This window comes from Ovis aries, chromosome 4, assembly GCF_016772045.2.
Source record: "Ovis aries strain OAR_USU_Benz2616 breed Rambouillet chromosome 4, ARS-UI_Ramb_v3.0, whole genome shotgun sequence".
Lineage (NCBI taxonomy): Eukaryota > Metazoa > Chordata > Mammalia > Artiodactyla > Bovidae > Ovis > Ovis aries.
In genome coordinates, this window is record NC_056057.1 from 805,557 (window position 1) to 831,451 (window position 25,895).

Consider the following 25,895-nt stretch of genomic DNA (forward strand, 5'->3'; position numbering starts at 1 on the left):
CAGAGCATTATAACACGGTATCATAATCACCTATAGCTAGATCAAGGAGAAAATCAAAATTCAAGTACAGTTTCTTCTTGATGCTTACTATTCTCATACTATCATAAAGTCAATAAAGTTGCAACATGAACCACCATGAATCAAGGAATGTCTGTAATGCCTGTTCTGTACTGTAAACCATGTGCTCAGTCGACTTACTGCAGACCCATGGATTCACAGCCCACTAGGTTCTTTTTTTTTAAAATATAAATTTATTTATTTTAATTGGAAGTTAATTACTTTAAAATATTGTATTGGTTTTGCCATACATCAACATGAATCTGCCACAGGTATACACGTGTTCCCTGTCCTGAACCCCCAAATTTTCCGGGCAAGAAGTCTGCATTAGGTTACCATTTCCTACTACAGGGGATATTCTCGACCCAAGGATCAAACCCATGTCTTTTGTGTCTTCTGCATTGGCAGATGGGTTCTTTACCTCTAGAGCCACCTGGGAAGCCTAAACAATTATATTTTGAAAATTTAATAAAATTTATTTTTATTATTACCAATGTAACAAAATACTTGAAAACAATACTGAAGAAATGAGCTATGATTCCTAAGAAAAATATAATATTATTAATTTAATAACTAGCTTCAGTAATTTGTTAAAATTAACTTTAATGTCTTGTTAGCAGCTTTTATATGACTGTGATCATATTGTAAATATTTCCTTTCATTTTGTTTTTTCTCAGTTACTCAACTCTTTGCAGATAGCATACAATACATGGAAGGTCAGAGGAACATCTCAGAATTTATTTTTTGGAGACTTTCTGGTAACAAAAACATACAAATATTTTGCTTTGTGTTCTTATTTTGTTACATAGCCATCTTGGTGGGAAACCTTCTGATCCTTGTCTCCATCTGATGTTGCCCTCTTTGTCACCAACCAATGTACTATTTCCTCAGCCACTTATCCTCTATGGACATCTGTTATACCTCTTGTGTGACACCCAAACTGATCAGTGACCTGCTCCTGGGAAGGAAAACCATCTTTTATGGTAACTGTATGTTATAGGTCTTTTCCTTGCACTTCTTAGGAATGACTGAAATGTGCATCCTTACAATCATGGCTTTTGATCGCTGGGTTTCCATTTGCAAGCCTCTCCACTACATGATTACCATGAGCAAGAAAAGGTGCAATATCCTCATCCTGGCAGCTTGGGCTGGTGGGGCTGTCCATGCCTTTTCTCTGTTCTCTATGCTAATTAGTTTGCCCTTCTGTGGCCCCAATGAAATTGACCACTACTATTGTGACATTATCCCTTTGTTGAAAGTTGCCTGTACTGATACCTATGTCACTGGTGTCCTTGTGGTTGCCAATTCAGGAATGGTTGCCTTAGTAACCTTTGTTCATTTGTTTGGGTCCTATGTCATTATATTATTCACCTTAAGAAATCACTCAGCTGAAGGAAGACACAAAGCCCTGTTTACCTGTGGGTCTCACATCACTGTGGTTGTCTTACTTTTGGACCATCAATATTTATCTATTTAAGAATCCCTACCACTTTCCCTAAGGGCAAAATATTTTCTCTCTTTTATATAATAATTGCTCCTATGTTCAATCCCTTAATCTACACTCTGAGAAATACAGAGATGAAAAAGGCCATGAAAAGGGTTGGTACCAAAAGATGTTTTCAGAAGAGAAGCATAATTAATTTCTCCAAGTCAATGTGTTAAAACCTCTATGTGGAAGTAAAAGTGGACTTGGGAATCAGATTAACTTTCAAATCAAAGAGCCCAAATTATTTACTTTATAAATGTCAGAGATGATGAGCTGAAAAATTATGACAAAAATGACAAATCTGTTGGTCACTCTGAGATTCGGTAGAGACTAATGTGATTAAAAATGTATTAGCTTAAAGAAACAGCTGCTATGTTATATAGAGTAGGCAATTCTGCTGGGGGCCAGCGTGAGGAATTCCGCCCATGGCAAAGGTCATGAGGAAGGAGGCTTGGCATACGCAAAGGCGTGATCAAGCCTCAGGAAACCCCCTGTTCCCGAGCATCTAACCCCAAAACCAGAGTCTGTTTTATGCTCTCACCTACACCTCTGACTTTACGGGGGGCTCTCCCCCATAATCGTTTCTCTTGGAGAAGGAGTAAACGTGCAGCTCCAAGGCGATAAAAATTCTTGGGTGTGACAAGAGTGTTTCAGCTTACGGACTCCTCTGAAGGTTATCTAGCCCACCTGTATAGGTTCGTCCGGCCACATGTGATTGTCTACAGCCTCCTAACCTGAGAGGCATGAGATGTTTTAGACTTACTAAAGGCAAAATCTTTTGGGGAGTTGGAAATTATTAGTATAGTTGGTTAGGAATTATATTAGTGAAGGGTCTCTTCATTTGTTGTGTCAATAATTGCTGCTAATTCCCTGCTCTGGGTGGGACAAGGATGTCTCAGGTCAAACCTCTCTGCTGACAGACTAGCTTGTGTGACAGGATTATCCTTACTGCTGCCACTAGGCACATGATTGTTTACTACCTCTCAACCATAAACAGCACAGAGTTTTGGAGTATTTTGAGAGTCTTAATTAGCATAGGACTTTTTCTTCTTGTTGAGTCAATGATCGCCGCCAGGCCTCTATATCCTTAGGCACCTGGGAATATATTAATCAATGTATTTGGAATATAGCAAAGGAAATATGGTAGTTTTTGATGTTAGCAATACTAGACTTTTTGAGTTAATGGATTTTCTCTTTTGTAATAGATCACTGTACTTATATATCACTGTGTCCTTGCTGTGTAAGAATGTAACTTTATCATATCTTAAGACTAAATAGATCTTAAGGGGAGCATTGGTGAAAGGATTTTCATTTGTTGGGCTGATGTTTGCTGCTAAATCTCCATGTTCCCTACCCTTATAATGAATATAACTAACATATAGGAGAAATAAGTATTAACCTTTAAGCATATAGGAGAAATAAGTATTAACCTTTAAGATTAATCATGTTAACCTTGGGTTAAATAAGTTCCTTTCTTGATTGTAACTCACTACACCCTCACCCTATAGGAATGCAACTTTATTTGGAGGGTGGTGCCTGGTTTAAGAAAAAACACCCTTGGAAGAAATAAGTTTTTTGGTTATCAGAAAGAAAGGATCATAAAATGTCAGCAGGTCTCACTCATGGCCAGAAGATGATGTAATATCCCTAAGACCTGTTTTTTTATATACATTTATGTGAAGCACCTGATTTTGATAAAGGTCAGGACTGCTGACCCCCACGTGACTCTGTATTCATCCCTATGTGTAACAAAAGGTATATAAGCAAACCCAAAATTAAAGAAATCGGATCAGTTTCCGGAAAGACTGATTCCCCCATTGTCGCTTCTTTCTTGCTCCCGTTTTTCTGGCTGAATTCCCATCTGGAGCATGGATGGTATTCCACGTAATCCAAGTTATTCAGCCTCTTTTTCTCCACTAATCTTCCTACTACACTATCCATTTCTAATCTCTCTATATCTGTGATTAAATATGTATTTTTCCAAAGACGCCGACTCCATCCCCCCACCTTCGAATCACCCTGGATCCACCGGGGCTGGACCCCGGCACAATTCTGAGCGTTAACTAAAAAAAATAATTTGGTTATGATATTTGTAGACGAAGACTAAATAGGAAATACCTAAATTTGCTTTCAAGTTAATTCTTTGAAGACGTATCTAACCTAACAGTCTTCCTCAGGTAGTTTCACTGACTTATGTATAGTTTTAAGGCATCTTACATATTTTTTCATAGTTTAATTATTACATATAATCCATAAGGAAATAAAACAAAAACAAAACAGAGAGAGACAGAACTATGAAGGAAATAAACCTATGCTCTGTACCTAAATCAAGAAATAGAGCACAGTAATCATCTCCAAAGTCCATCACCTGTTCCTTCCTGTCCTCACTGCTTCCTTCCCCTAGAACTAGCTGCCCTTCTGACTTTTATAGGTACTATCCTCTCTGCCTGGTGTCGGTCATGGAGAGGACATGACCACTGCTAGAGCAATTAGATGGGCTTGGGCATCAGAAGTTCCTCATTTGTCCACCCATTCTTGAATTTGAGTTCTATTTATTGTCCAAATTTTTGCCTTTTCATACTGTTCATGGGGTTCGCAAGGCAAGAATGCTGAAGTGGTTTGCCATTCCATTTTCCAGTGGACCGCATTTTGTCAGAACTCTCCTTCATGACTCATCCACCTTGAGGGGCTGTGCATGGCATGGCTTATAGTTTCATTGAGTTAGACAAGGCTGTGATCCATGTGATCACTTTATTTAGTCCATCCTAAAGGAAATCAGCCTTGAATATTCACTGAAAGGACTGATGCTAAAGCAGAAGCTCCAATAATCTGGCCACCTAATGTGAACAGTTGACTCATTGGAAAAGACTGATGCTGTATGATCTTTTTAATGTGTTGTTGGATTCTAGAATTTTATTGAGGATTTTTGCATCTATGTTCTTCAGTGATATTGGCCTGTAGTTTTCTTTTTTTTGTAGTATCTTTGTCAGGTTTTGGTATTCGGGTGATGGTGGCCTCATAGAATGAGTTTGGAAGTTTACCTTCCTCTGCAATTTTCTGGAAGAGTTTGAGTAGGATAGGTGTTAGCTCTTCTTGAAATTTTTGGTAGAATTCAGCTGTGAAGCTGTCTCGACCTTGCCTTTTGTTTGCTGGAAGATTTCTGATTACAGTTTCAATTTCCATGCTTCTGATGGGTCTGTTAAGATGTTCTATTTCTTCCTGGTTCAGTTTTGGAAAATTGTACTTTTCTAAGAATTTGTCCATTTCTTCCACTTTGTCCATTTTATTGGCATATAACTGCTGATAGTAGTCTCTTATGATCCTTTGTATTTCTGTGTTGTCTGTTGTGATCTCTCCATTTTCATTTCTAATTTTATTGATTTGATTTTTCTCTCTTTGCTTCTTGATGAGTCTGGCTAATAGTTTGTCAATTTTATTTATTCTTTCAAAGAACCAGCTTTTGGCTTTGTTGATTTTTGCTATGGTCTCTTTTGTTTCTTTTGCATTTATTTCTGCCCTAATTTTTAAAATTTCTTTCCTTCTACTAACTCTGGGGTTCTCCAATTCTTCCTTTCCTAGTTGCTTTAGTTGTAGAGTTAGGTTATTTATTTGACTTTTTTCTTGTTTCTTGAGGTATGCCTGTGTTGCTATGAACTTTCCTCTTAGCACTGCTTTTATAGTGTCCCACAGGTTTTGGGTGTTGTGTTTTCATTTTCATTACTTTCTATGCATATTTTGATTACTTTTTTGATTTCTTCTGTGATTTGTTGGTTATTCAGAAGTGTGTTGTTCAAACTCCATATGTTGGAATTTTTAATAGTTTTTCTTCTGTAGTTGAGATCTAATCTTACTGCATTATGGTCAGAAAAGATGGTTGGAATGATTTCAATATTTTTTAATTTATCAAGGTTAGATTTATGGCCCAGGATACAAGCAACTTATGCAACTCAATTCCAGAAAAATAAACGACCCAATCAAAAAATGGGCCAAAGAACTAAATAGACATTTCTCCAGGAAGACATACGGATGGCTAACAAAGACATGAAAAGATGCTCAACATCACTCATTATTAGAGAAATGCAAATCAAAACCACAATGAGGTACCACCTCACACCAGTCAGAATGGCTGCAATCCAAAAATCTGCAAGCAATAAATGCTGGAGAGTGTGTGGAGAAAAGGGAACCCTCCTATACTGTTGGTGGGAATGCAAACTAGTACAACCACTATGGAAAACAGTGTGGAGATTCCTTAAAAAATCGCAAATAGAACTGCCATATGACCTAGCAATCCCACTGCTGGGCATACACACTGAGGAAACCAGAATGGAAAGAGACACATGTACCCCAATGTTCATCGCAGCACTGTTTATAATAGCCAGAACATGGAAACAACCTAGATGTCCATCAGCAGATGAATGGATAAGAAAGCTGTGGTACATATACACAATGGAGTATTACTCAGCCATTAAAAAGAATACATTTGAATCAGTTCTAATGAGATGGATGAAACTGGAGCTGATTATACAGAGTGAAGTAAGCCAGAAAGAAAAACACCAATACAGTATACTAACACATATATACGGAATTTAGAAAGCTGGCAATGATGACCCTGTATGCAAGACAGCAAAAACGACACAGATGTGTATAGTGGACTTTTGGACTCAGAGGGAGAGGAAGAGGGTGGGATGATTTGGGAGAATGGCGTTGAAACATGTATACTATCATGTGAGAATCGAATCACCAGTCTGTGTCTGATGCAGGATACAGCATGCTTGGGGCTGGTGCATGGGGATGACCCAGAGGGATGTTGTGGGGAGGGAGGCAGGAGGGGGTTCATGTTTGGGATCGCATGTACACCCGTGGTGGATTCATGTTGATGTATGGCAAAACCAATACAGTATTGTAAAAGTAAAATAAAGTAAAAATAAAAATTAAAGAGAAAAAGAAAACCACCAAGTTATAAAATCTTACAATAAAATTAAGGCCATTAAAAAAAAAAAAAGGAAAAGACTGTTGCTGGGAAAAATAGAGGGCAGGAGGAGAAGGGGATCACAGAGGACAAGATGGTTGGATGGCATCACCCACTCAATGGAAGTGATTTTGAGCAAGCTCTGGGAGATGGTGAAGGACAGGGAAACCTGGCTTGCTGTAGTCATGGGGCTGCAGAGTCAGACACAACTGAGCGACTAAACAACATCATCCCCATAGGTGGAGATGTTTTCAAGGATGCAGACTTGAGATAATAAAGTGTTGTTGAGACCATCTGGACTGAATATGTGAATGAACCCAGGAAAGGCCTCTATATGATCTTAAATTTTCTGACATAAAGAGGCAAAGATCTGCTTGTCTAGTAGCTATCCATGACGAACCCCCCATGTAAGTCTCCTTGTTTATTAAAAGCGCCACCCCCCATGTAAGTCTCCTTGTTTATTAAAAGCGCCACCTTCCAATCTGGAGCCGTCTGCCTCTTTTTTCAGTCCCTCCCTGCCTCCTCAATGGGGGTCAGTTTGCCAACCAACACCTGGAAACATTAGGCAAATTATAAATTAACTTATCTCATTGATTTTACTCATAGGTAAATTTAGGAGACTTAGTGCCTTTCTCACTAGGACCATGTTAAGATGAAAGAGAACCCTTAGCATATGACACACAGTAAATCCTCACTATGCATTTGCTATTATTTATTTTGCTCATATAGCACATTGGAAGGCAACTGAATCTTCAGAAACACATGGGAAAGAAGAAAATAAGAAAAGAAAGGCATTTGGAAAAGATATGTTTCGGGAAAAATTAAAACATGTTTAACTGAAAAAATTTTATATTATTTTTGGAAGTTTTCTAAATTCTTAAAAATAATACCAAGTTTTATTAGTTTATAATTTTTTAGGAAATCAATACTTGAAAATAAAGTAAAACCCATTCTAACTCTCTCAGGGAAGACAATCTTTTGAGGGGCGATGAAGACTATTAATTGCAATAAGTTTTATCTCAACTCACTGCTTAGCCATGTCCAACTCTTTCTGACCCCATGAATTGCAACCCACCAGGCTCCTCTGCCCATGGGATTTCCCAGGCAAAAATACTCGAATGGATCTTTCTGACTCTGAGAGTGAACCCTAGTACCAGAGCTGTCCTTTGTTTCTCACTCAGATTACAGAAATCGTGGAAAGGATAAGCCCCCTCAAGGCAAAAGCCCCACAGTGTTGTTTATATCAGAAAATTCTGAGTGAAATGCAAGGGAATTCAGTCACTAAGGCCCAGGAGGAATGAATGTCTAATAACTGAGCTTCCTAAATCAAACACAATAGCTAATGGTGGTTTTCATACTATTTATAATCCAGATTTTATATTCACGTCAGTGGATCTGATGACTTGGATCTAGAGGAAATCCACCTGGTGAACTCATGATTCAGGAGCATAAATCCAAACAACTTGCAAAATATAGTGTTCTGGAATAAGATATATATATAGTTTTAGAATGTACACTTTATTTTTGTTTATTCGTTATACTTTGCTTTCAGACAGTGATAGGAAAATCATGTTTTTCTGAACAAGAGGAAAATAGTATTAAGACTTTGGTAGAAAATGGGCAAAGCAGTCATTAAAAAAACAAATGACTCACAGATTACCAAGAAAGTGAGAAAAAAACAAATCCAAAAGAAAAAGAAAATCCTTCCAGTACCCATTGTCATGATCCATGATCACCATCCTGACAAAAAAAGAAAGAAAAGATGGTTCAAGAATTAAGTTAACCAATACAATATTGTAAAGTAATTGACCTCCAATTAAAATAAATAAATTTATATTAAAAAATTAAGTTTACCAAAGACTCTAAGCAGGCCACAAAAATCGAAAGGAGATATCTCAAAATTTGAGTCTGTTTACTTTATCTCTATGTACCTTGCTCTCCACTTGTGTTTCCTGTAATAAATGTTATGCTGATAACTTCAAGTGATTTGAATACTTTATATACTATTTTTTAAAAATGAAGTTATTTCAACAAATAGTTATTGATTATTGGTTAAATAAGTGGTATCTTGTAATCATTTAGGCTCCACACATTTGGGTAGGATCATGGAAAGGAGGAGATGTAACTTGCCACACATGTTCTTCCACTTCAGTTGTGTGAATGCATTCATATCGTTTCCTTTCAGTCCTGCCATTCTTTCCTCATTCTGCTCATTCACCTACTGTTCAGAGTATTTCATTCCATGATTTGAATTCACATTACTCTCAACGTCATACATTAGACATTCATAGGAAAAAAAAAAAGATTACGGAGATACAGCAAAGATAAAATCACTTGAAATATTTACTGAGCTTCTAATACATACTGGCTGACTCACACCTCTTATCTAATTAATTCTCACAATAAATATGGAGGTAGATATGCTCATCAACAAAATGCAAGTTTCAGGAACTATGGTAACTGTGTAACATTTTACCAACTGTATTGCTAAGTAAGATATATGCTGTTTTAGCTCTTGACTCTACCACTTATTAAGACCATCTTGCACTAGTTTTTAATTTTCCTAAAACTCAATTTCCCCATTTGTAAGCTAAGTTTACTACTAATATTTATTTATTTGAGTTATAGAGATGATTGAAAAGTTTGTTTAGACAATGTTTAGAAGAATGTTAGGCACATGAAAATGTGAAATTGTAAACTAATAAAAAATTACTAAGCTGCTGTTAGTGTAATTAAATAACATATTGAGGCCATATACTCACTCTTAGCAAAGCCAGAATATAAACCCATGCAATTTCACCTCCTTGATTTTAATATTTTCCCAAACTTTACCTTTAATAATAGTGGAGAACCCCAGGATTGTGTAAAATTTTAACTAAAGAATATTTTATTAAATTGTCAAGACTGTATTCAACATTTGGTATTTATGTCAAATTGAATTTAGACTGTTTCATTTGTTAACTTTTTTACTTTTTTCAAAGTTTCCATCTGTTTTAAAATTTGAATCTCATAATTCTCTGAATTATTTAGGGAAGAAGCTATTTCTCTACAATTTAGATACAGAAAAATGTTACAGGAAATATAGTTAAGAGTTCACACTTGAAACTGATGACTGTGTCAAAAATAAAAGTTAGAGATCTTTCCCCACTAAAATTGAGAAGCTAGAAATCTAAGCACTAGTTTAAGCATTGCGGGATACAGCTGTATGGAAAGTTAGCACAAAAATAAAACTATCAGGAAAGGAATTAAAGAAATGTTTGTGGCCTTGAGAATTGAGAAAATTTGAGATCAAACACATGTTTAACAAAACTGTTTGGTTAGAAAGTCAAATTTAATTAGAAGAAATATTAATACTGTATGAAATGGAGACAGTTGGCTTTGGTAAATTATTGTAAAAGCCTTAGTTTATTTATAGGCTTAATTTATTTATGTATAAACTAAAATGTTCCTGTTTAATTTAGGGGTGGGAAAAATTTTTCAACTGGTTGTTTTTTCCCATGCCCATAATTATATTATACAGAGTGAAGTAAGCCAGAAAGAAAAACACCAATACAGTATACTAACACATATATATGGAATTTAGGAAGATGGCAATGACGACCCTGTATGCAAGACAGGGAAAGAGACACAGATGTGTATAACGGACTTTTGGACTCAGAGGGAGAGGGAGAGGGTGGGATGATTTGGGAGAATGACATTCTAACATGTATACTATCATGTGAATTGAATCGCCAGTCTATGTCTGACGCAGGATGCAGCATGCTTGGGGCTGGTGCATGGGGATGACCCAGAAAGATGTTATGGGGAGGGAGGTGGGAGGGGGGTTCATGTTTGGGAATGCATGTAAGAATTAAAGATTTTAAAATTTAAAAAATAAAAAACTAAAAAAAAAAAAAAATAAAAAAAAAAAAATAAAAAAATAAAATAATGGCTTTGTTTATGTCTATTCAAATGAATAAGTGATTGCTTCAAGTTGACCAAATCAGTATTTTGAATATCATTTTAGATTAACCATTATATAGGGGAGAGAGAGGGAGAGATGAGGAAATATTTCTATAATATAACTGGAAGCATGAAACCTTACTTTTTAATGGCTACACTGTAAACTAATTTTAAATCTTAAAATTTTACCATAGATATAATTTAATTGTGTTAAGGCTTCATTGAAAAGGACTTTTTCCTTTTGGATGTGACAGAATTAATTTTGTCTGTAAAAGAGAGTGATAAGCAGAGAATTTATAAATTAACTGATAAAATATAGCTACAAGATTAGGGCAGAAGACATGTAACAAACTTTAGAAAAAGTTTTAATTACTTATAATGTATTTTGGGATCCACATTGATAGTAAGGATACTTGGAGTATGTAGTTACCAGTTCTTTTTTTCTTAAAAAAATTTTTTTTAAATTTTAATTGGAGGCTAATTACTAGTTCTATGTAATATATGTCATTATTATTGAGACACAAACTACATTCTTAGAGACTATGGTCAACCCCAAGTGAATTGCTTGTATTTCCATATGTCAAATCCATATTAAATCCATATGATTTAACAGATTGTTTATGAAGTGTTTCAAGCTACCTTTATTCATTTTTTTAATATTTTCTAAAAGCTTTGAATTAAAATTCCTCCTATTTAGAACTAGAGGATTTGTCTAGTATACCTCAACATTTTCTTCCAGTTTAAAATAATTGTATGGCTTTAAAACTTCAATTTCTATATGAAAGTTATATTTAGTTAACTTTATTATTGACAGCCTCACTGGTAACACAAGAATACATATAATAAAAATATCAATGAATACTTCAATGGCTAATAAAACAATGACTATTAATTTGAGTGTTTTGTGACAAAATATAAAATATTTCACCATTTTACAAATGTTGTTCAGTTGTTAAGTCATATCTGACTCTTTGAGACCCCATGGACTACAGCACGCCAGGCTCCCCTGTCCTTCACTATCTTCTGGACTTTGCTCCATTGAGTTGGTGAAGCTATGTAACCATCTCATCCTCATCCACCAACACTCTTCTCTCTTTGCCTTCAATCTTTCCCAGCAACAAGGTCTTTTTCAATGAGAGCCTAAATTTAGAGGACTAAACTGTTTTGTACAGATTTCACACACCGCAGTGTAATTAATAATGGATTCTAGACCCCAAATGTTTGTCTTCAGAAAGCCTTTCCCACACACCTCTCATGAACTTTTTCTCTGAACTATACAGTGTAAAATTTTTATATGTGGGTTCTAAAAAAGTCTTAGATTGGACAAATAAGGAGGAAAAAGTCATACTCCAATTCAAACCACTGAGAGAAATATTGCTCTTAAATTATTATACAGTGAGTTAAGGGCAAAGTCGTGAAGGTAAAACTTCCTTTTGCTTCTCTGTTTTTAGTTTTAGCTACTATTCTATTCTGTGGTTGATTTAGTATATCATTTTTATTGATGTGCCAGAAATAAACATACTTCTGTTGTAAATGTTAGAACTTTACTGTCTCAAATCAGTAATAAAAATATAACTAAGCAATTAAAAGTTTTCAAACCAATTGCATTGGCTTCTTGCATAGTTTTCATCTTCCTCTTTGTAAATATACATGCATTATATAAATAAATATTTAATTTTATATTCTACCTCATTTTAAGATTATTTTGAGGGGCAGGATATTTTCTACTAGTGAATATTTTTAGGTTTTATGCTTTCTTCTATATCATTAAAGGTAAACTTCGTAATACTTATGCTTAATTGTGTCTTTAACAAATTTGAGTTTGTAGACATACAGAGCAATGATTCTTTTCAAGAACTTGTATATTTTTTTAGAAGTGGGAAATATTCGCAACTATTATTTTTAAATAATTTGATTGATTAATCAAATGTATGTATATTTATTAACATTTATTTTGAACCTGATGTTCTTAAAGATGGACTTGTGAAAATCATGAAACTAATCAGAAACAAAAAATGCTATCAAATTTTCATTTTGTGAGGCTGGAATTATGTTCATTAAATATAGTTTCATGATATTAGTTTGCTTTGATTAATTTTTATTGGACCAGGGTTGATTTACAATGCTGTGTTTACTTTCTGCTGTACAGCAAAGTTAATCAGTTGTACACCTAGATACAGCCATTCTTTTAGATTCTTTTCCCAATGGGTCATTATAGATTACTGAGCAGAGTTTCCTGTGTATAGAGCAGGTCCTTATTAGTATCCATTTTACTTATAGTAGGTTGTTTATGTCAATTTTAGTCTCCCAGTTTATGTCTCCCTCCTTTCCCTTTGGTAACCATAAGTTCTTTTTATCTACATCTAAAACTCTATTTTCATTTTTGCAAATAACAGAAATAGCAGACATTAGTGTTATCATAGGTTTTCTCCATGAATATTTCTGATATCAACTTATGCATTATGTCCTTTCAGGGGACTGTTATGCCTTTTTACTGCACTGGACCATGGAAAATAGAAATAATGCCTCTCTGTTTATTCTTTTGGGACTATCTTGAAATAAGAACATTGAAATCTTCTGCTTTGTCTTATTTTTATTTTGCTACATTGCTATTTGGATGGGAAATTTGTTCATAATGATTTCTATTATATGCAGTCCTCTCATTGACCAACCTATGTATTTCTTCCTTAATTACCTCTCACTCTCTGACCTTTGCTACACATCGACGGTGACACCCAAACTAATGACTGATTTACTGGCAGAAAGAAAGACCAATTCCTATAGTAACTGCATGACACAGCTTTTTATCCTTCACTTCCTTGGAGCCATTGAGATTTTTATCCTCACAGGGATGGCCTATGACTGCTATGTGGCCATCTGCAAGCGCCTGCACTACACCATCGTCATGAGCAGACTAAAGTGCAACACAATCATCATAGCTTCTTGTACTAGGGGGACTTATACACTCTGCCAGTCAATTTCTTCTCACCATCTTTTTACCAACCTGTGGCCCCAATAAGATTGATCACTACTTCTGTGATGTGTACCCTTTGCTGAAATTGGCTTGCATGGATACATACAGGATTGGTCTCCTGGTAGTTGTTAATCCAGGTCTGATTGCTTTGGTGACTTTTGTGATTTTGATGGCTTCTTATTTTCTGATATTACACAAAATCAAGGATTACCCTGCAGAGAGCTGCACCAAAGCTCTTTCTACTTGCAGTTCTCACGTCACCCTTGTGGTTCTATTTATGCCTGTCCTCTTCATCTACATTAGATCAGCTGAAACTTTTCCAGAAGACAAAGTGTTTGCTCTTTTTTACACCATCATTGCTCCCATGTTCAACCCTCCGATCTGTACATTGAGAAACTTGGAGATGAAGAATGCTGTGAAGAAAGTGTGGTATCATCCATTTCTTAAGAAAGGGCAGTAACCTGAATGAAAAAAAAAATTCAGAAAGTCACTTTAGGGCTAGAAATATCCTGAGCCCTGGATAATACGGGATGATATACAAGGAGTTTACAGGGATTGCAAAAGCTGGGTATAGAATCTTCAGCATTTCCTCAGGTCTCTCCTGGTTGGGAAATTTAATTTTTTTCATGTTTATTTTCCCTCTTTTCTCTTCTCATACCTGTCTCAAGAATTCCTTAATTTGACATTATATTTTGACTATACAATAAAATATTTTATTTCTTCATATATATATGTATATATATATATATATATATATATATATGTGAAAGTTTTCTTTTTTACTTTTGAATTGCTTAATTTTCTAGGAAATCGTAGGTGGAGAATAGTGGGAAGTGGATGTATTGATAAGTTTTATTCAAATTTATTAGATTTGAGTAAAATAATTATGTTGGTTCTTCAAGTGAAAGTGATAGTTAGTTATGTCCAACTCTTTGCAACCTCATAGTCTGTAACCTGCCATGAAATTCTCTGTCCATGAAATTCTCCAGGCCAGAATACTAGAGTGGGCAACTATTCCCTTTTCCAGGGGATACTCTTCACCCAGAGATCTAATAAGGGTCTCCCGTTTTGCATGCAGATTCTTTACCATCTGAGCTAACAGGCAAGCCCTCCTAAAATATCAGACCAATATTAAATAAGCATCCTTAATTACTGACACATAAATTCTCTAGTAACATATAGCCAATTCTCTAATTCTCTCCTTTGGACTGCCAATCTTATTCTAGGGTGCTCTTAATGACATAAACTAATACGAAGTCATCTAATAGAGGACAAATATTGTGAGATTTTACTTCCAGTTTCTCAGAGGAGAGCATTTAAAGGCGGATATTTGAGCTGGGTTCCCTTACCCTACTGCTCTCCACTTGGGTGCCCTTTCCCAATAAAATCTCTTGTTTGTCAGCACATAGGTCTCCTTGGACAATTCATTTCCAAGTGTTAGACAAGAGCCCAGTTTCGGGCCCTGGAAGGGGTCCCCCATACTGCAACAAATGGCGACTCTGGTGGGACTCTTCTTCACTGAGACTGATATCCTGACCACTTGGGGTACTCAGGGGCCAGCTTGCCCGTCAATGGACCAGACCCAGTGGCCGCAACTCGGACCCTTTGGTCCCTGGTCTCCTCCTGACCCGGACAACTGGCCAGAGTGCCCTGACCGGTAAGGAACAAGATACTTTATTGACCTCACTCACCTTCCCTCTCTTTTTCCTCTCCTTAATGCTTCCTATCCTTCCCTGTCTTTCTAGTCCCCCAGTCCTCGATTCAGGAATCTGATCGAAGGGCCCTCAGCCTGAGCTGAGGTTTGGAGACTGGTCACCTTCTCTTGGCAGAGAACTCGAATTCTGGTTCTGGTCTGGTCTGATTTCTGGTAGGGCCAAGTTCCAGTCCTCCCTTCTCTGGAGGCCCAGGGAAATGTCCCATATCGCCTGGGTGTCTGTAGGTGACAGGAGATGTCTGTAAGGCCACCCCTTTCACCACCCCCCTCCTGCCTCCTCCCCCTTCTTCTTTCAACCTGGCTTCCTTTCCTCCCTTGAAATCTTTGAAGTTAGTACTTGGATCTGAAGTTCTGTGTCTCTACAGGAGGTTTTCTGAAAGACTGTATTCTTATATTTAAGGGCTTCCCTGGTGGTGCAGAGGCTAAATTGTCTGCCTGCAATGTGGGAGATCTGGGTTCAATCCCTGGGTCGGTAAGATGCCCTGGAGAATGAAACGGCAACCCATTCCAGTATTCTTGCCTGGAGAATCCCATGGACAGAGGAGCTTGGTGGGCTACAGTCCACGGGTCACAAAGAGTCAGACACGACTGAACGACTTCACTTTCATTTTTCACTTGAGTTGAGACTAATAGGTAAATGAGTGTAACATTGAAATCCTGTGGCTACTTAGAGTTTATTACCACTCTTCTACACTATGTCTGACGCAGGATGCAGCATGCTTGGGGCTGGTGCATGGGGATGACCCAGAAAGATGTTATGGGGAGGGAGGTAGGAGGGGGGTTCATGTTTGGGAATGCATGTAAGAATTTTTAAAATTTAAAAAATAAAAAACTAAAAATAAAATAAATAAATAAATAAAAGAAAAAAAAATAACATCTCTATGTTTTTGCCAAACAAGATGCTTCTACAAAGATAATCTCCCTCTCTCTCTCCCAAAAAGGAAATGCAAATCCTAAACCTTCTGGAAAATGTTAGTTTCTCTTCTAGTTTAGGTTGCCATCTTTCTTGAATAATCTGTCACAATGAGAAGAGATTGTAAAATTAATATGCAAAACTTAAAAAAGAAAAAAAAATAGTATGTAATTAAATGTATGAAACATATACAATGCTATATTAGTCTTTGTTTCTGTGATTGGGACCTGGAATTTAGATATACTGAAGATGGCTTATCTAACTTCCATGATGTCTGAGGTTGCAGCTTAGATAATTCAAAAGTTGGGAAGGAGCTAGAAGAGGGGATATATGTATACCTATACCTGATTCATGTTGAGGTTTGACAGAAAACAGCAAAATTCTGCCAAGTAATTATCCTTCAATAAAAAATAAATTAATTTAAAAAAATTCACTAACTGGAAGCTGAAATCTTTTAACACCTTGAATTGCATTCCTGGAAGTTGAGGTTGGCTGTGAGCTGGTACCTCAGCTGAGCTGCTGGCCATAAAACTCTGCATCTGTCCTGTATGTGTCGGTTTTCAATGGACTAGTTTGGGCTTCTGTATAGTACAGAAGTTGTGGAAAAATATGTCTTATTTTCACACCTTCTATGCTATGTTTTCTAAATAGTTATTTTCCCAGTGAAACCATTAACAAATGCCATGTTTAGGAACAGTCCTACACATCTAGATATATTGTTGTCTCTACAAACTAGACAATCAAGTGCATTGGCTGAGGTTTTGACTACTGAGAAGAATTTCTTCAGTGTTATCTCTTTTGGGAATATTCATGTTTGAGGCTGTAATGCTATAACATTCCATGTTGAGTCAGTGCCAGATTTTCTTGTAGAACTAAATGCAAACAGATGCAAATGTGTGTTTCTGCCTTGTCCAACTCACCATAAGATCACAGTTGTTGACTGAGGGAAAAGAGACAATTTGGCAAGGGTTTCATGAACATTTCTTAAGTGTATGAGACTTGTTCAAACCTAACCTCTTAGAGATCATTCTTACTTGATGATGTGTTGCTGGCAATCACTGAGCTTCTTCATGATGGAAAATTTACTACTCTGTTTTTCAGTTCAGTTCAGTTCAGTTGCACAGTTGTGTCTGACTCTGCGACCCCATGGACTGTAGCACGCCAGGCTTCTCTGTCCATCACCAGTTCCCAGAGATTGCTCAAAATCATGCTCATCAAGTCAGTGATGCCATTCAACCATCTCATCCTCTGTTGTTGCCTTTCCTGATGCCTTCAATCTTTCCCAGCATAAGGGTCTTTTCCAGTGAGTCAGATCTTCATATTAGGTAGCCAAAGTATTGGAGTTTCAGCTTCAATATCTGTCCTTCCAAAGAATATTCAGGAATAATTTCCTTGCCAATAATCTCCTTGCCATCCAAGGAACTCTCAAGAGTCTTCTCCAACACCACAGTTCAAAAATATCAATTCTTCAGCACATAGCTTTCTTTATGGTTCAACTCTCACATCCATACATGACCTACTGGAAAAACCGTAGCTTTGACTAGATGGACTTTTGTTGACAAAATAATGTCTCCGCTTTTTAATATGCTGTCTAGGTTGGTCATAGCTTTTCTTACAATTTCATGGCTGCAGTCACCATCTGCAGTGATTTTGGAGCTCAAAAAAATAAAGCCTCTCACTGTTTCTATTGTTTTCCCATCTATTTGGCATGAAGTGATGGGACCAGATGCCATGATCATAGTTTTTTGAATGATGAGTTTTAAGCCAACTTTTTCACCTTCCTCTTTCACTTTCATCAAGAGGCTTTTTAGTTATTCTTTACTTTCTGCCATAAGAGTGGTGTCATATGCCTGTTTGAGGACACATTTCTCAGGAGGCAGTTCAGGTGGTCTGGTATTCCCATCTCTTTCAGAATTTTCCACAGTTTGTTTTGACCCAGAAAGTCAAAGGCTTTGGTGTAATCAATAAAGCAAAAGTAGATGTTTTTCTAGTTTTTTTTTTTTTCCTGCCTTTTCAATGATCCAGTGGATGTTGGCAATTTGATCTCTGGCTTCTCTGCCTTGTCTAAATCCAGCTTGAACATCTGGAAGCTCACGGTTTATGTTAAAACCTGACTTGTAGAATTTTGAGCATTACTTTGCTAGTGTATGAGATGAGTGCAATTGTGCTGTAGTTTGAACATTCTTTGGCATTGCCTTTCTTTGGGATTGGAATTAAAACTGACATTTTCCAGTGCTGTGGCCACTGTTGAGTTTTCCAAATTTGTTGACATATTAGTTTTTCAGGTGGGAGGGTCTATCCTCTTTTGCCTCAGAGACCCTAATCCTTAGATATTAACATGAGTTTTTGTTTGAATTACTGAATCTGAAGCAGGAGGTACAGTTGAAGCCATCATCTAAAGTAATTTATGAACATCCATTGTCAATGTTCAAGGTATATCTATCCACAAGCTAAACAAGTAATTTGAGAAGTACTTGTAATAACAATTAGTGCCCCCTATTGTTTATGTTTTGTTTTTGTTGTTGATATAATGGTGACCTTAATATATGCATGTCCATCAGAGATACGGTGTTATTTTGGCTACATAGTAATGATAGAGAAATTATGTTCCATGGGCTTACGTTTGGGCATAATAAGAATCAAAATCCAATGAAAAGATTCTGTCATCAAGAATGTCTATTTTAGTTTTGCATTTAGGAACTGTGGAAACAAACATAGTGTGAAACTTTGTTCCCATGGAGACCAGTATAAGATGGCCTGGGACCACCTTATCTCTAGCAGTGAAGTGCTTTCACTTGATGTCTACCACTTCAGAATCCTATGATTCTTATTGAAAAAAAGAAGTATATTTCTTCAGACTTACTGATCTATCATAAATTGCTATTCACAGTAATTGGAACCCTTCTTTATTTTATAAAAGTTTTGTTACACTATCTGGTACCAACACTAAGATCTAAACCACTGACAATATCAGTGAAGTTTATGCCCCTTAAACTGTATGGACTGCCACAGAAACTGAGAAAAAAAAATCTTCTTTTAAATAATAAATAAGATTCACATGTGACAAATTTCTATAGCAATGACAGAAATGAAAATTTCCAAAATTTTAGAAGGGGAAAACAAACACATTTCTTCTTAAAAGACAAGAAAAGAGGACAGATTAAAAATAAAAATATATTAAAAGTATAAAACAGATATAGAACTATAGAAATTAATCCATGAAAATACGTCAGACTGCTTGATTTAAATTATTCAGCTACAAGATAATAATTATCAGACTAGATTTTTAAATATAGTCATATATTTTAAAGGGGCTTCCTGCTTAGCTCAGTCCATAAAGAATCTACCAGCAATGCAGGAGACCCAGGTTCAATTCCTGGGTCGGGACGATCCCCTGGAGAAGGAAATGGCAACCCATTCCAGTATTCTTGTTTGGAAAATCCCATGGATAGAGGAGACTGGCAGGTAACAGTCCATGGAGTCGCAAGAGTTGGACACAACTTAGCAACTAAACCACAACCACCATACATTTTAAAGAGATTAACCTAAACAATAAAGATGCCAAGTGGTTAAAAATAAAGGAAGAAGATCGATTGGGTAAGTACTAATGAAAAGAAAGGTATTTGTGTCAGAGCAAAATTAACAGAAATAGTTGATAGTGTTAATAGCGTCGATAGTGTTAATGACATTTCATAATATTAAGAAACTACAAAAATTCTATGGAATTAGAAGTTTGTATATTCTGTGGAAATAGAGGTTAATAAACCTGATGAGATCTCATGGACAGCTCCAGTTCACTTGAACCAGAGACTCTGGAATGTGTATTCCATTTAAGCACACAGAGATTACTTTAAAAAATATTATATATTGTGCTATAAATTAATTTTCTTCAAATACACATTACTTTGACACCTCACCCGATGGAAATGCAGTTAAGTTTCTACTGCAATAAGCACATATTTTAAACAAGTTGAAAATTAAAACTATATAATAAAGCATCTAGTGAGGTTGAGAGGGTGCTTTAAACTTGAAGCAACACAGAGAATGTTTTTCATTCTCTTTCCAAACAGTTTATTCCATAGCAAACCAAACTTCCAAACTTGGTCTGGAGTTTCCCTGACAGTTCAGTAGACTTGCCTTCCAGTGCAGGAAGTGTGGGTTTGATCCCTGGATTGGGGAGTTAAGATCCCACATGCCTCATGACTAAAAATCCAAAGCATAAAACAAGCACAGAAGCAACACTGTAATAAATTCAATAAAGACTTTAAAAATGATCTACATCAAAAAATAAAATAAAAATCCTGTTTCTAATTTTCTTGGCCTTTGGCTTCTTCAGTATTTTCTACTATTTCCTCTGTTCAGATATTATCTCTTAGTTTTTCCTCAAATTTTGTTTCAACGTAAAGGACATGATTATAGTCTCAGTATTGAACAAAAGTGGGCTTTCAGTTTGTACTCATATTCCTCAGAATATAAGGAATTAATAGCTGTGACATAGGTATGTTTGAAGGACTTGAGCAGCTTTTGTTGGGGGAACTGTCTCATCCTTACAAAAAGTGAGAAGGAGGTTGGTGGTTATAATCTCCAAGGTCATCTATTTAAATACCTCTTAGAAATCGAACAGAAGGCTTATGTATACATTTCCATTCCCAGAACCACAGAGGAGATATAACTTTTGGTAGAAAACAAAAGCACTATTCAACATAAATGCCAGTGATGATTCAGTTTTAAAAATCTAAATGATTTTTAGATCACCTAAAAACTTAGATGATTTTAGTTTCAAAAATCAGGATAGCAATTACTATTTCTGTAAGGACAGCAGAAAAGTCCCAGAACCAAGATTCATGTGATTTTAAGATAAAGTTCATTAACTCAAGCAGTGTGGTTAAGATTCTGACTGCATTAAAAACATTGCTAGCATTTAGTCAGAGATAAAGGATTTTATCTAATGAGATAATCACCTGGTAAGTAAAATTTCAATCAACCTATAGTAAATAATAATTACTTTCAATACAAAAGATAAAATTTGCATATACAATTTAAATTAAATTTTATCTATAAACATGCTGATTACATACGTTAATTCCCCTTGTCATATGCCTCAACAGATGTCAAAATTAAGCAGATTTTTGGTATGATTTTGAGATATTCATGGAGAAATAATAGCATTTGTGTCACATAGGGGTTATACTAAAGAAAAGAAAAAACTTATACTTAAGACAGAAGAGAAAAAAAATGAAGAGAAAAAATATTAAAGAAAAAAAGGGTACAGATAAAATAAGGGAATGTACTGATACAGAGATTCATCACTCTTCTGCCTCCTTTGTTACTCTGCATAATATGTATTTAATGAGTAATTAAAAAAGCAAAATGTTACAATACAGAAAACCTTAGTATCAGAGGATCCTGAATGTCAAGGTAGAGCAAACTCATTCAGGAAGATTGAGAACAGGATGAACAGTTACACAGAGAGCAAATACAATTAGTTTAGCCAAGAATTGGTACAGCTGTTGCAAAACATTCAGCTTATTCATAACTTTTTCTGTGAGACAATTTGGTTATGAAAGGAATAACAAAAATAAACAAACAAAAGTAACATGTCCCTAGAATCATAAAACTAATTTGTGCCTGAAAACCAAATTAGCAATATCTGGATAGTGAAAGAAAATTAAAATAAACCTAAAAACAGTCTTTAGTATTTATCAGTATTTACCCAAATTGTTAAGTATTTGGCTTCCTTTTTTACAAAAAAAAAGAGATAACAAAACGGTCACTGGACAATTATTTGGATTAACGGTTCAATTCATATGAAATGTATAAAACTTCTTCCAGGAAATATTAGGTATTATTATCATTACTTATCTTTTATGTCTGTGAAAGATCTGTAATAAAAATCAATTTGATATGAATTGCAATGGCTTCATTTTTAGCTATTAATATTTCAGCACATTTTTGTTTATTTTTTGTTATGCTATATGAGATACTCAATCTATACACAATGATATGAAGAAAAACAAACTGAAAGAGAAAATAATTGGTGTCCATTGCACAGTATGTACCTGCTAATTCTACCTGGACTACCATGAAATATTTATATTTATACTAGAAATGCTCATATTAAAAAAGAGAAACTTGTTGTCATAAATAATGAATTTGTCTTAGCAGCAATTCTAGTCCTTGTAGTTTATCATATGAAATGTTCTCTTTAAATCAAATAAATATGAAATGAGGATATTGTGTATATAAAATCAGTAACTCTAATATTAACAAAGGAAATTGGAAATAATGAAAAGGTATTAGAAATGTAAGTTATAATTTAAATAGCATTGTTATGAAGCCTTTGATATTAATTTGGAGGCTATCAAGGAGAGACTTTTAAGGGAAAAAAAAAAAGGAAACTAATTAAGTGTTCTAATTATTTTCCCATTTTGTTAAGATACCATCTAGTTAACATGAGAGAGATAGATTTTCATACTATCCTAACTATGAATTAATGGAATGTTTCTACTCTTTTTTTTTCCAGTTAGAATATGCTTTTCTCCAGGATCATATGAGCAAATTATCAAAATGATCTTAAATTCTTGGATTAAAAATATGCTTATAAACTATAGAAGCATATTGGAAAATTAATTGGAAATGAAAGTATCTACAACCTAAACTAAAAGAATTTAAGAAAGTAACTTCTACTTATTTTTCTGATTATAGAAATGCTATGTATGATATTCTAAAAATATTTCCTTAGGATATTTATTTATGAAATTGTCACTATTTCTTAAAGAAATCATTGTAACCTAAAAGATAACAAAGCAGGGACATTATGATTAATCAAGTTATAAAATATTCTATTATAAAAATCATTGAAGCCTAATCCCTATAAAGCAAATGCCATTCACTTCTATATTATTGTTATTAGTCATTTTGGCAACATTTGTTTCTCAATTTTTTTGTATAATTACTGTTATTTTTCCTAATCTAAATTAAAAAAAAAAATGCCACAGCTACTTTTGCTTCACCTGATACAGCATTTTCTTTACTATTCTCCACAATGCTTGTAAATATATCAGACTTTTTTCCAGAATCAAGGTTTCTTCTTGTCCAGTCGCTAAGCATGTCCGAATCTTTGTGACCTCATGGACTGTAGCACGTCAGGCTTCTCTGTCCTTCGCTGTCTCTTGGAGTTTGCTCAAATACATGTTCATTGAGTCAATGATGTCATCCAACAATACCATTCTCTGTTACCATGACTCTTTCCCAGCAGCAGGATCTTTTCCAGTGAGTCATCTCGTCACATCAGGTGAACAAAATTTTGGAACTTTAGCTTCAGCATCAGTCCTTCCAATGAATATTCAGAGTTGATTTCCTTTCGGATTGACTTGTTTGTTCTCCTTGCTGTCAAGACTTTCAAGAGTCTTCTGCAACATCATAGTTTGAAAGTCTTCATTCTTTGGTGCTCAGCCTTCTCTGTGGTCCAACTCTCACATCTGTACATGACTATTGGAAAAACCATAGCTTTGACTATATGGACCTATACTGATAAAGTGAAATGTTTTATGCTGTCTAGGTTTGTCGTAGCTTTTCTTCAGTGATGCAAATGAGTTACTTGTCTTGTGTGCAAGCAACTCAAAGATAATAATGATTTAATGCAATATTTTTATTTATTTTTTTATTTTACTTTAATTTGCTTTACAATACTGTATTGGTTTTGTCATACATCAACATAAATCCAACATGGGTGTACATGTGTTCCCAATTCTAAGCCCCCCTCCCACGTCCCTCCCCATATAATCTCTCTGGGTCATCCCAGTGCAGCAGCCCCAAGCATGCTGTATCCTGCATCGAACCTAGACTGGCGATTCGTTTCTTATATGATATTATACATGTTTCAATGCCATTCCCCCAAATCATCCCACCCTCTCCCTCTCCCACAGACTCCAAAATACTGTTCTCTACATCTGTGTCTCTTTTGCTGTCTTGCATGCAGGGTTATCTTTACCATCTTTCTAAATTCCATATATATGTGTTAGTGTACTGTATTGGTGTTTTTCTTTCTGGCTTGCTTCACTCTGCATAGTTGGCTCAAGTTTCATCCACCTCATTAGAACTGATTCAAATGTATTCTTTTTGATGGCTGAGTAATACTCCATTGTGTATATGTACCATAGCTTTATTATCCATTCATCTGCTGATGGACATCTAGGTTGCTTCCATGTCCTGGCTATAAAGAGTGCTGCAATGAACATTGGGGTACACGCATCTCTTTCAATTCTGGTTTCCTCGGTGTGTATGCCCAGCAGGGGGATTGCTGGGTCATAAGGTAGTTCTATTTGCAATTTTTAAAGGAATCTCCACACTGTTCTCCACAGTGGCTGTACTAGTTTGCATTCCTACCAACAGTGTAAGAGGGTTCCCTTTTCTCCACACCCTCTCCAGTATTTCGTGCTTGTAGACTTTTGGGTCACAGCCATTCTGACTGGTGTGAAATGGTACCTCATTGTGGTTTTGATTTGCATTTCTCTAATAATGAGTGATGTTGAGAATCTTTTCACGTGTTTGTTAGCCATCTGTATGTCTTCTTTGGAGAAATGTCTATTTAGTTCTTTGTCCCATTTTTTGATTGGGTCGTTTAATTTTCTGGAATTGAGCGTCAGGAGTTGATTTTATATTTTTGAGATTAGTTGTTTGTCAGTTGCTTCATTTGTTATTCTTTTCTCCCATTCCAAAGGCTGTCTTTTCACCTTGCTTATACTTTCCTTTGTTGTGCAGAAGCTTTTAATTTTAATTAGATCCCATTTGTTTATTTTTGCTCTTATTTCCAGTATTCTGGGAGGTGTGTCATAGAGGATCCTGCTGTGATTTATGTCAGAAAGTGTTTTGCCTATGTTCTCCTCTAAGAGTTTTATAGTTTCTGGTCTTACGTTTAGATCTTTAATCCATTTGAGTTTATTTTTGTGTATGATGTTAGAAAGTGTTCTAGTTTCATTCTTTGACAAGTGGTTGACCAATTTTCCCAGCGCCACTTTTTAAAGAGATTGTCTTTAATCCATTGTATATTCTTGCCTCCTTTGTTGAAGATAAGGTGTCCATAGGTGTGTGGATTTATCTCTGGGCTTTCTATTTTGTTCCACTGATCTGTCTTTGTGCCAGTACCATACTGTCGTGATGACTGTGGCTTTGTAGTGCAGCCTGAAGACAGGCAAGTTGATTCCTCCAGTTCCATTCTTCTTTCTCAAGATTACTTTGGCTATTTGAGTTTTTTTTTTTTTTTTTTTTGCATTTCCATACAAATAGTGAAATTATTTGCTCTACCTCTGTGAAAAGTACTGCTGGTAGCTTGATAGGGATTGCGTTGAATCTGTAGATTGCTTTGGGTAGTGTACTCATTTTCACTATATTTATTCTTCCAATCCATGAACACGGTATGTTTCTCCATCTATTAGTGTCCTCTTTGATTTCTTTCACCAGTGTTTTATAGTTTTCTATATATAGATCTTCAGTTTCTTTAGGTAGATATATTTCTAGGTATTTTATTCGTTTCATTGCAATGGTGAGTGGAATTGTTTCCTTAATTTCTTTTTCTACTTTCTCATTTTTAGTGTATGGGAAAGCAAGGGATGTCTGTGTGTTGATTTTATATCCTGCAACTTTACTATATTCATTGATTAGCTCTAGTAATTTTCTGGTGGAGTCTTTGGGGTTTTCTATGTAGAGGATCATGTCATCTGCAAACAGTGAGAGTTTTACTTCTTCTTTTCCAATTTGGATTCCTTTTATTTCTTTTTCTGCTCTGATTGCTATGGCCACAACTTCCAGAACTATGTTGAATAGTGGCAGTGAAAGTGG

The 25,895-nt window shown here is 35.6% G+C and overlaps 2 pseudogenes; both read left to right on the forward strand.

Moving 5' to 3' along the window:
- Positions 1-766: 766 nt before the first annotated feature.
- LOC105614381 (olfactory receptor 4P4-like) lies at positions 767-1,697 on the forward strand (annotated as a pseudogene).
- Positions 1,698-12,960: 11,263 nt separating this feature from the next.
- LOC105614380 (olfactory receptor 4P4-like) lies at positions 12,961-13,888 on the forward strand (annotated as a pseudogene).
- Positions 13,889-25,895: the final 12,007 nt, after the last annotated feature.